At 36.1% G+C, this 10,249-nt stretch overlaps 1 long non-coding RNA gene across 1 annotated transcript; it reads left to right on the top strand.

Moving 5' to 3' along the window:
* The first annotated feature begins 2,552 nt into the window (after nucleotides 1–2,552).
* Nucleotides 2,553–8,457, top strand: LOC129278199 (uncharacterized). The gene is made up of 3 exons (XR_010295860.1): nucleotides 2,553–2,684; nucleotides 3,769–3,975; nucleotides 5,061–8,457. It is a non-coding gene; the product is annotated as an uncharacterized LOC129278199 (long non-coding RNA).
* The last annotated feature ends 1,792 nt before the right edge of the window (nucleotides 8,458–10,249 follow it).

Genomic DNA, 10,249 nt, shown 5'->3' with positions numbered 1-10,249 from the left:
CAAAAAAATACGTTTTAGTGCTCACCTTGTGATTGTTTTTGTCCTCTCTCACATCGTAGATCATAATTTTAGGGCCTTTGGCGGTCATATTAAATATCAAAATACAGGGTTTATCACATACATGGCATGTTAAATAATAAACTTCGTTAACAATAATGTTTTTAGTCAGTCACTCGTTTATCTCAACAAAATGCATTTTAGTGCTCACTCTTGTGATTTTGTTGTGTCACCATTCACATTGTACATAATAGTGTTAGGGCTTTTGAAGGCCATTTTGAATATCAAAATACAGGATTTATCACATAACTGACATAACAAATGATATATATCGTTAGCAATCATGTTTACAGACATTGCTTCACTCATAGATCATAATTACTTGCATTTCAGTGCTCAATTTTGTAAAAATGAATTTTCCCCATTCATATTGTACAGGGGTCTATGATGGCGGCCATTTTGATATCAAAAAAATAAATATTTTGACAAAAATCATTTTTTCAGATATTATTTCACTCCGGCAGCACAATTGCATGTACTTTAAAGCCAATGTGTGGACAATTTTATGATTTTCATGGGTAATTTGAATATTTTGGCGGCCATATTGGATTTTGCCAATTTGCAGAAAATGCTCAAGGTTACACGAGTGGCATCATTCAGATTCGGAATCAGCACCCTCAAATTGACAAGAAACCATTGAAAAACATTGTATATATAAAAAAAACAAGGTTCGACCCCTTCTATCCTGGACTATATGTTAAATTCACTCCAAAGAGATTGGTCCCTACTATCACTCTGAGTCAGAGGAGTGCATGATTGGGTACTAGATAAGCTCTTTTGCATTTAGAGAAGGGAGCGACGGAGGCAATCACTTTCCAACCAAATTTGACAAGCGAGCGAGGAAAGAATAAAAAAATAAATAGAGCAAAGTCAATTCGAGTAACACCATCGAAATTGATTCATTTTCTGATTCATGTTACCCCCTCCCCCCGGTGATGATCATTCATTTATCCTGTCGATGATCTTTGCATTTCCGTTGTCATCATAAAGACAGGAGCCGTATTCTAAAGTCTTGTTAAACATGGTTTAGCTCTCTCCTAAATTATGGCTAGCCGAAAATGCCCAAAAAATTGTTTAAAATGTATTTGCATGGCAGCATTATTTTTTAATGCTGCCATCAGGCGCGATAGCTCAGTCGGTAGAGCGGGGGTTTCGGATTCCGGTGACCCGGGTTCGATTCCCACTTGGTGCTGTTGACAGCCCGCGAGACCGATTTTTTTTCCCCTTCATCGGGTGCCGCGGTCGAGTGATTCAAGGCGCCTCGTTGCAGCGTAACAGGTGCCTGTTATCAAAGGGGGAGGAGGCAGAGCCAACTATTTCCCAGTAATTCCGTCTAGAATTAGTGGCATAACTAGGATTTCAGTTTAGGGGGCAGTAGTGAGCACGGGAAGCGCGCTCCGGGGGGTGTAGGGAGGGGAGTGTACCCCCCCCCCCCCCCGCGAGAAGCGCGGAAGGTCTGAAGTTCCTTTGAACTGTTCCTTGTTAAACATAATGTACAAGATCATGAAGCAGAATTACCATAAATATAAACATTAAATGAGTGGAGTTGAAATTAGGCAACGTATATTTATAGTGTATAAGTAGCGGAAACACCCCCTCCCTGCACCCCCCCCCCCCTAGAGAGCCGTTTCGTGCGCGCAGTAAGTGTTTCGCACGATTCGCGTGCTCAGCACCGCCCCCTAAAATGAAATCCTAGCTATGTCACTGATTCTAGACGGAGTTACCGGGAAATATTTGGCTCTGCCCCCTCCCCCTCTGATAACAGGCATACGCCGCTGCAACGAGGCGCCTTAAACCACTCGGCACCCGATGAAGGAAAAAAAATACAATAAAGTCGGTCTCACGGGCCTTCGGTCTCGCGGGTCTTCGGTCTTGTGGGCCTTCGGTCTCGCGGGCCTTCGGTCAAGTGGTCGAACCCCGGTGCGCTAGTGCCCTTTGGTAAGGCATTAACCCTTAATACCAGGTCCCTCGGAGAGGACCTCAATCTGTTTAAAATGTATTTTCTTAAAATTGTACTCGCTGTGCAATTTCACCCTGCCATAATCGCGAGGAAAACTAATTCAGTTATATATTATTCCCAGACTGTTATGAGTAATCTGAATAACAGATGAGCTTATAAATTGAACTTGTGCTGTTAGAAATTTGTGTCGTAATTGGCTTTCCAAAGTTAAACCAGAACTTTAAACCAGAGTTTGAATTTCATCCGTCTTCCCAATACACTCTAAATTGCAAGGATTTTAAAATGAATACATGCAGGTGGACTGTAGTTATAGGGACCAATAAAATTTTCGATTTAGTTTTAATCCTAAGAATTTATATCTAAATCTGGAGGGATTTGAAATAAAATCCTTTGAGATTTAAAATTGAATCTTTATGATTAAAACCAAATCCAGAATTCGATTGGTCCCTAACTATAGTCCACCTGGATTCATTTTTGAATACCTGCAATTTAGAGTGAACGGGCTGAGCCATTTAAATTGTCTTCAATCATTTCAGGTTTATTGACGAACTTTTGAGGAGAGGACCCAACGCTGTTTCGGCTTTCATAGAATCATTGGAAAGAGAAAGAGTTGAACAATTTGTCTTTAGTACACTCGCAGATGAATTACAATCATTCAAACTTGAAGGTAAGCCCCTTTGTTTGTTTCTTTGTTTGTTTGTTTGTTTTAAGTGGGTTGTTTTGTATTTTTACTTGTCTTTGACAGAAGATAAGATAAACTTGAATTTAGCTCGATAGAACTGGATTCAGTTCTGTCTAATGGTGGTGATCTTTAACCTGACTGCTAAGAAAGCATGAATGCTCGTAATCAAGCAACCAGAGGACCGAATACTTTAATGGGTTATTATGATTAACATGCTTTCTGATGTATTTGACTTTGTATAAAAGTGATATTACTTCGTTTATTTTGTGAACGAAAAATGAATAAATACGAAATAATACGAATAAGTTTTTAAGAAAGGGAATTGGCCATTCTACGTACGGTACAGACAGTGAAAAACTAATAAGGAAAACAATTGAAGCAAAAGGGCCTTGAATTTTTGGAGTGGGCAGGGATCAACACCTTACCTGAAATGATCAGCTTGAAAGACGGCGACGTCAACATTGAAATCGTAAACGGAGGCTAGGTTTTTTAAATGACATCGTAACTTAGAAAGTATATGAACCTTGAAACCTAGCTCATGAAACTTTGTCACAGGGTTAATCAAGTATTACTGATTATCCTGCCTGAGTTTCAGGTCACAGGACCAAGGTCAAGGGTCATTTAGGGTCAATGAACTTTGGCCAATGGCCTATGAACTTTGGGGCATTTGTTGAATTACCATCACGTGTTTATTTATGTGTGTTTTAAAAATATTTTTTATAGATTGTAAAAACTTATTCCAACAAATACACCAGTAAATGCGAAGTATCCACCATGCACCGGGACCATGGCAATGAAGGGAGAAAAGTGAACCTGTCCGGAAGAAAATATACCAAAACTTTTTCATGATATGCTTTTATATCAACCCCTATGGCCAAGTTGTTACAGAAAAATATCAAAATATGAGAAATTGTGTATTTTTGTTACCTATTTGTATTCAAAACACAAAAGATAGAAGAAAAAAGAGAAAAAGAAATAGCTATTTTCATGGTAGTTGTAGGCCTACGGTGCATTTATGTTTTACATTGTGTTGCAAAATATATTTTTCTTTCTATCGCTAAATTTTTAGACCTGAATATCCCGTCAACCAATCACAACCATCAAGACAATGTCGGCAGTCATGAGAATTTCGATATCGACGACGATGCCGTGTGCGATGACGAACGACGGTTTCATTCGTTGTCGGCTTCCGACGATACGACTCTCATCGACGGATACCAAGCTGCCCTTCCGCCTATCGATTTTAATAGACTTCGGCAAGCTGAGGGATTACACGGTGAGTTAGCCCCCCCCCCCAAAAAAAAAAACAATAATAATAATAAAATAGATAAATAAAGATAAATAATTAATGAAATAAATGAATAAATAAACAAATAAATAATAGTAATAATAAATAGATACATTAAATACATAAATAAATAAATAAATAGACAAATAAATAAATAAATGAATAAAATGAATAAATAAATGGATTAATAAATAAATAAATAAATAATTTTCAATAAATAGCAGAAATAAAAAAAAAATAATGAAAACATTTGTTTGCCGTTACCTGGCCGACTCTTGTCAAACCTGCAATTTAGTGTATTTTGACACCCTCCCCCCAAAAAAGACAAAAAAAGGAAATGTGACGACCGACCGACCCATTTTCTGTTTCCTCCGTTATGGAAAACAAACATATTTTTAGGCCTTCGTACACTGTAAAAACTGTGGTGTTAAAACTGACACCAGTTGGTGTTAATAGAAACCACACCCGAGGTGTTAAAATTACACCCTAGAGATTGAACATAACACCAAAGAGTGTAAATTTAACAACCAAAGGTGTTGTAATAACACCTATAGGTGTTAAACTAAAACCATCAATTTAACACCGGAGTAAAATAACTGGTGTGGTCCTCTATGTACACCGGTTAACACCACAGTTTTTGCTGTGTATTATGCGATGTGCCGTTTATCCACCTCCCCCCCCCCCCCCCCCCTCACCATCATACACAGACCACCCCCAAATGAAATGTTCAGACATATCACTCTTTTTCAAACAATTATTCTACAACTCTTGTTTTGGATTTTATGAGGGTTTCACATTTCTAGAATGAAATTACTTTAGCTAAACGTAGTACTTACTTTATATCCACATCCGGATCCATAGTCCATATGCCATTCAAAGATGTCACAGCAAGCGATACGGGTCCTTTTAATTTCTGCCATATTTACAGACTCCTCTGTGAAAATATTGTACTTTTTGATTCGTTAACTGTTTCTTAGGTATCTAGAGATTGACAAGACGGAGTTCTTCATTATACTAGTATTATTTATTCAATCACTCACCTTGTCTCCTTTTTTCACCACCCCCCCCTTTAGTACCGGAAGAAGAACGTGGTGAACCGGAAGAATGCTCTGACATCAGTAGTCAAGATGGATTAATAAGCCACGCCCCTTAGCAACGAACTTTGTCAACTTTGCCTCGCCGCCCTAAAAATGCCATGGCCCGTATTCTGAAGTCTGTTTCATCTCAGGCCAAGGTCCTAAATCTGGGTTAAGATTATGGAAAGCCTAAAATGTCAAAATTCTGTTAACATTGAATGTTTCTTATGTTCACCGTGATCTTTAATTATGCAATAATGGTGAAGAAAGAAAAAAAAACAATTCAGCTACTATACTATTCCCCGACATTTATGAATGATGCGAATAACAGATGAGCTGATAAAATCTGCTTGTTAATCGTGTCACAACTGGCTCTCCATAGTTAAACCGTAACTTTAGATTGGTCAGAGATGAACTGATAAATCTGCTAATTATTCGTGTCACAACTGGCTCTCCATAGTTAAACCGTAACTTTAGATTGATCAGATTTTAAATCTAATTATTTGCATTTCGATGTAATCTTTTCACCTCCTCCCGGGCGTCCTCCATCAAAGGGAAAGTGGTTGTAACCGCGGGTCAAAGTATTTCTGTAAATACTGTACTGTCCTGTTACACTCTCTTTCAAGGATCGAGCAGGCCCCATCTTTCAAAGAGTTACGATCGATCCAACTATATGGAAATCCATCAATGACATAATTTTTCTTCAGGAAATAATTTATGCACAATGTCCTTTGTAGACAAAAAGAAGCACATTGGATTTACTAGAAGATGATTGATGTATGAATATACAGCATATCTAGAAAATATTTCGAACAAACGTGCATTTTAGATGTTGATGTTGCTGGCTTTCCATAGTTATGTTTGATCTGATCAATCACAACTCTTTGTAAGACGGGGCCCTGATCTGCGTTGAAAAAAAATCAATACATTCCTTATCAAATTTATATACATATTTGAAATTACCATTTGGGTGACAGTGGTATTTACCTCATAAGTATCAACTTGAAATCAAATTTTATATCGTAGTGATGCATATACAAAAGAAAAATAAATTGTGTAGATAAATTGCTACAGTTCGTTATTCCGAAGGTTGGTATATACAATAGTTTAGAAATTCAAAATTCTTATTTGACCAAAGCTCCATTGATCTGAAAAGAAAATAGGATTTTCTATTCCGAAAGTTCATTAATCCGATGAATATGATATTTACTAACCTTTGAAAATACGAGTTACGTTATCGGGTCTTAAAATTAGAATACGGGTCTTATAATTAGAATAGTCCTTACACTTAACTTCCAATGAATTAAAATAGATCCAAATCGGCTGTTGATAGTGGCCAGCTGAGTAGTAGATTTAGATTTAAACCTTGTAGATTTAAATATCAAGCATACACTGAAATATTTGAATTAAATCTTTAGAGATTAAAAGCCAAACCTTAAGATTAAAAATAAATCATGGTCCTTATTGACAGTCGACCTGGATTGATTTTAATCCTTCAAATTTAGAGTGTGGGTTATTTTTGTAATAGTGAAATGACTATTCTTAGCTCTATATTAATTATCATGCTTATAGTATTCGTGCTTTACAATGACCTAATTAATCATTGTTTATAACAGCCCAGTAACACATAAGGAAACGGATTGGAAATCGATCAATGGTGTATCAGGAATTGTGTGATAATATCCTTATTATTGTCACCATTTACAAAATTCATGACATGTAAAGGAGTGGGTTTTCATTCACTTTATGGTACATGAATTGAAAATGTGGGGATTATCTATCTCCCCCTTATAACAAATTTGACCTGGATTTATTTAAATCCATTTATATAAAAAAGACAATTATCGGCAGGGTGAACTTCCCCTTAAAGGACAAGTCCCCCTTAAAGGACAAGACAAAAAGTTGATTTGAATAATAAGAGAAAAATCCAACAAGCATAACACCGAAAATGTCAGCAATTTCGGATGTTAAATAAGAAAGTTATGACATTTCAAAGTTTTGCTTAATTTCACAAAACGGTTATATGCACATCCCGGTCGGTATACAAATGAGGGAACTGATGACATCACTCACTCACTATTTCTTTTGTATTTTATTATATAAAATATGAATTATTTCTAATTTTCTCCTCATTGTCCTGTGAGACAAAGTGTTATTCCTCCCTGAACATGTGGTATTACCATTGTTATAACATCTTATGGTTCTTGGTCCTTAATGTCAAATTGGTAAAAATTGAAATATTGTATAATTCAAACAATAAAAAACAAAAGAAATAGTGAGTGATGGACATCATCACTCTCTCATTTGCATGTCACTGAGTTGTGCATAACCGTTTTGTGTAAAATAAGCGATACATAAAAATTTTACATCCGATTTCGATGAAATTTTCAGCATTATGCTTGTTTGATTTTTTTTTCAAATGATTCAAATCAACATTTTCTGTGGTGGACTTGACCTTTATATAAGTGTGGAGTTCCATGGGCATCTATCTTACGGCAGACAAAATAAGAATGCTGGATTTTCTGCACTCTCCTCGACTTTCACCCGATAACTTTATCCACTGCGTTTGATGTATTCACGTATTGCATTGTAATTGTATATTGTAAAACAAGTATCTCATCATTATTTTACAAAATAAATTTTATAATAAATATGATAGATTAAGTTTTTTTATGAGTTATCAAGTTTTACTAAGTCGTGTACTCTTAATGGAAAGCCAAAGTAACTTGAGGGCATTTTTCAGTTTTCTTTCGTGGAATTTGTATTTGGAAATAGAATAGAAAACCAAGAGAGACGGAGTTGAACGCAGGAATTTTTGCAAGGAAGAGGACAAATAAATAGTAAAATGTTCAAGAATACATTTTAACGAGGGCCGAATTGAAGGAACTGGTGCTCATTTTGGTTGGATTGAAAAAAAAAACATTTCAAGTGAAAAACAATTATAAAAAAATCGGGGGAGGGGCAGTATGGCCGTACATACACATATGTTAATAAGAAATAATATTTTTCATTTCAATGAACATCACAGCATGCAGTGAAAAAAATTTATTAATCAATTATATCGTGTCTTCCTTAACTTTTTTGGCATTATGTTTTAGACTTTCATTTTATACATAAATTCTTTTGTTCCAGTTAGTTTTATACTTGTATTGATTCATTGACCAGTCTTAAATCTGTTAAGAAAATACTATATCATTAGTGGTACTATCTTGATAGTAAAAAGAACACATTGTATTTGCTAGATTGATATTGTTCGTTAAGAGAGCAAACTCGATCATGTTTTTTGTTTAAGTCATATTGTTTCGTAGATCTATATATATATAATATGTGCGCCATATGACAAATCTTGTATCGTGTTTTATTAGAGAAAAATAAATGTGTGAATCTAAATTAAGTTTTACGGCATGGTGTGATGCTTTTGTCATCGTTCAACGGAACCCTCCTTTCTTTCTCGTTCTCTTTCTATCTCTCTCCTCTCTCTCTTTCTATCTCTCTCTACTTCTCTGTCTCTTTTATCTGTCACTTTCTGCCTCTCGTTTGAATCTATCTCTCTCTCTATTCTGGGGGGGGGGGGGCACTCAACTGTATTGATGCACATACGCGTGACAACCGGGGAGCGAGTCATCAACATTTCTGTCAGACAAGTTGTCAGATCTGACATCCTTCCTTGATTCTGACTGGCTAATAAGAGGCACTATTACTATGGTAACAGTCGGATAAAACAGTAGGGGAAGGCGGGGTAAGTTGAGCATAGGGGCAAGTTGAGTCACCACCCCCAGGCTAATAATGAATGAGTCAGACATTGTGGTGGTGTCATGTATTGATGACCCATTACATAACCCTTTACCCAACCATATTGTTTTCGACTTTGAAACAAGAAGTACTTTTTTAGACGGAAAAATACAACTTTCAGCCAAAAAAGTAAAAAATTGTGTAAAATAGAGGAGTGCTTTTTACCCACACACGTCTTTAAATATAATAAAGAAATAAGAACAATATTGTTAGTCCAGGTATGGATCTTCATTCTTGTCATAGTCTTTTAAATGATGGATGCATAAGAAATGTGTGGATGTGAAAATATCACATTAAGTTTGGACTGGGGTACTTTGAGCCATCCAACATGGGGCAAGTTGAGCCATGGTAATATTTATAGAGAATTAGCAAGTGAAAAGACTTGAAATAAAAAATTGACATGCTGCTTCTCCCGCATACATTTTGTACATAGTTTTTTTTTGGCTCAACTTACCCCAGAAGGTGGCACAACTTACCCCACATATGGGGCAAGTTGAGCCATTTGACATCGATTTTTTTCAAAGGTCACAATGAATTTCAGTGTGGGGGTAGAAAGTTATATATAGGTGAAAAATATTTCCCAAGAATCAAATTTAAAGGCAAGGTACTTATTTTTACAATATTATTAGTCATGTCAATTCTAACATGCAAAATGCAAAAAGTGTCACAACTTACCCCGCCTTCCCCTACTTGTCAGATTACACGTCTGACAAGTCCTTTCAATAAACGGTCCCCTGGTTTTACAAACCCACTCTAAACAAGTTTTATCCATTGGTCAAATACATGTAAAGCTTTGGTTTTTTTATTACCTCTGCCATTTTTATATACCCGGTACATTGTGTGTGTGGGTGATACTCTCAAATGGTTCCAGTATGGCTGGGTCAATGAACTGCCCAAAACAATAGGCACACGTGCATAATGAGCCCAAAATTTTGAGGGGGCCAGACTAGGCTTTCATGGCAAAATTTCTAAAAAGCGAGCGAAGAGAGAGAGCATAAACATTTGAATTTTTTATTTAAAAAAATCTTATTTTGTGATAGATTTTGAAGAAAATATTTAAAAGACAACATCGTATTTCGCTTTCCGGTACATATTTTTTCTTTCCCCCTTTTTTGTTCTTGCTCGTGATTTCTTTATTCATTTATTTATTTTTTATTTATTTATTTCATTTATTTATTTTTATTCATTTATTATTATTATTAATCGGGGGTCCTTGGCCCCTAGCCCCCCATCAGTTCGTCAGTGGATAGGCATGGTAATTAAAAGGTTCCATGACATTTGCTCCGGCGACAATTGCTCCGATGGAAAATCTGCACGTTAAGCCGAACACAAAACACAACCTCCTAAACTAAATAAACCCCAAATCGTAACCTGTACATTATTCTGAACCAAAA

Source organism: Lytechinus pictus, chromosome 15 (assembly GCF_037042905.1).
Source record: "Lytechinus pictus isolate F3 Inbred chromosome 15, Lp3.0, whole genome shotgun sequence".
Taxonomy (NCBI): Eukaryota; Metazoa; Echinodermata; class Echinoidea; order Temnopleuroida; family Toxopneustidae; genus Lytechinus; species Lytechinus pictus.
This window is presented reverse-complemented; position numbering and strand designations above follow the sequence as displayed.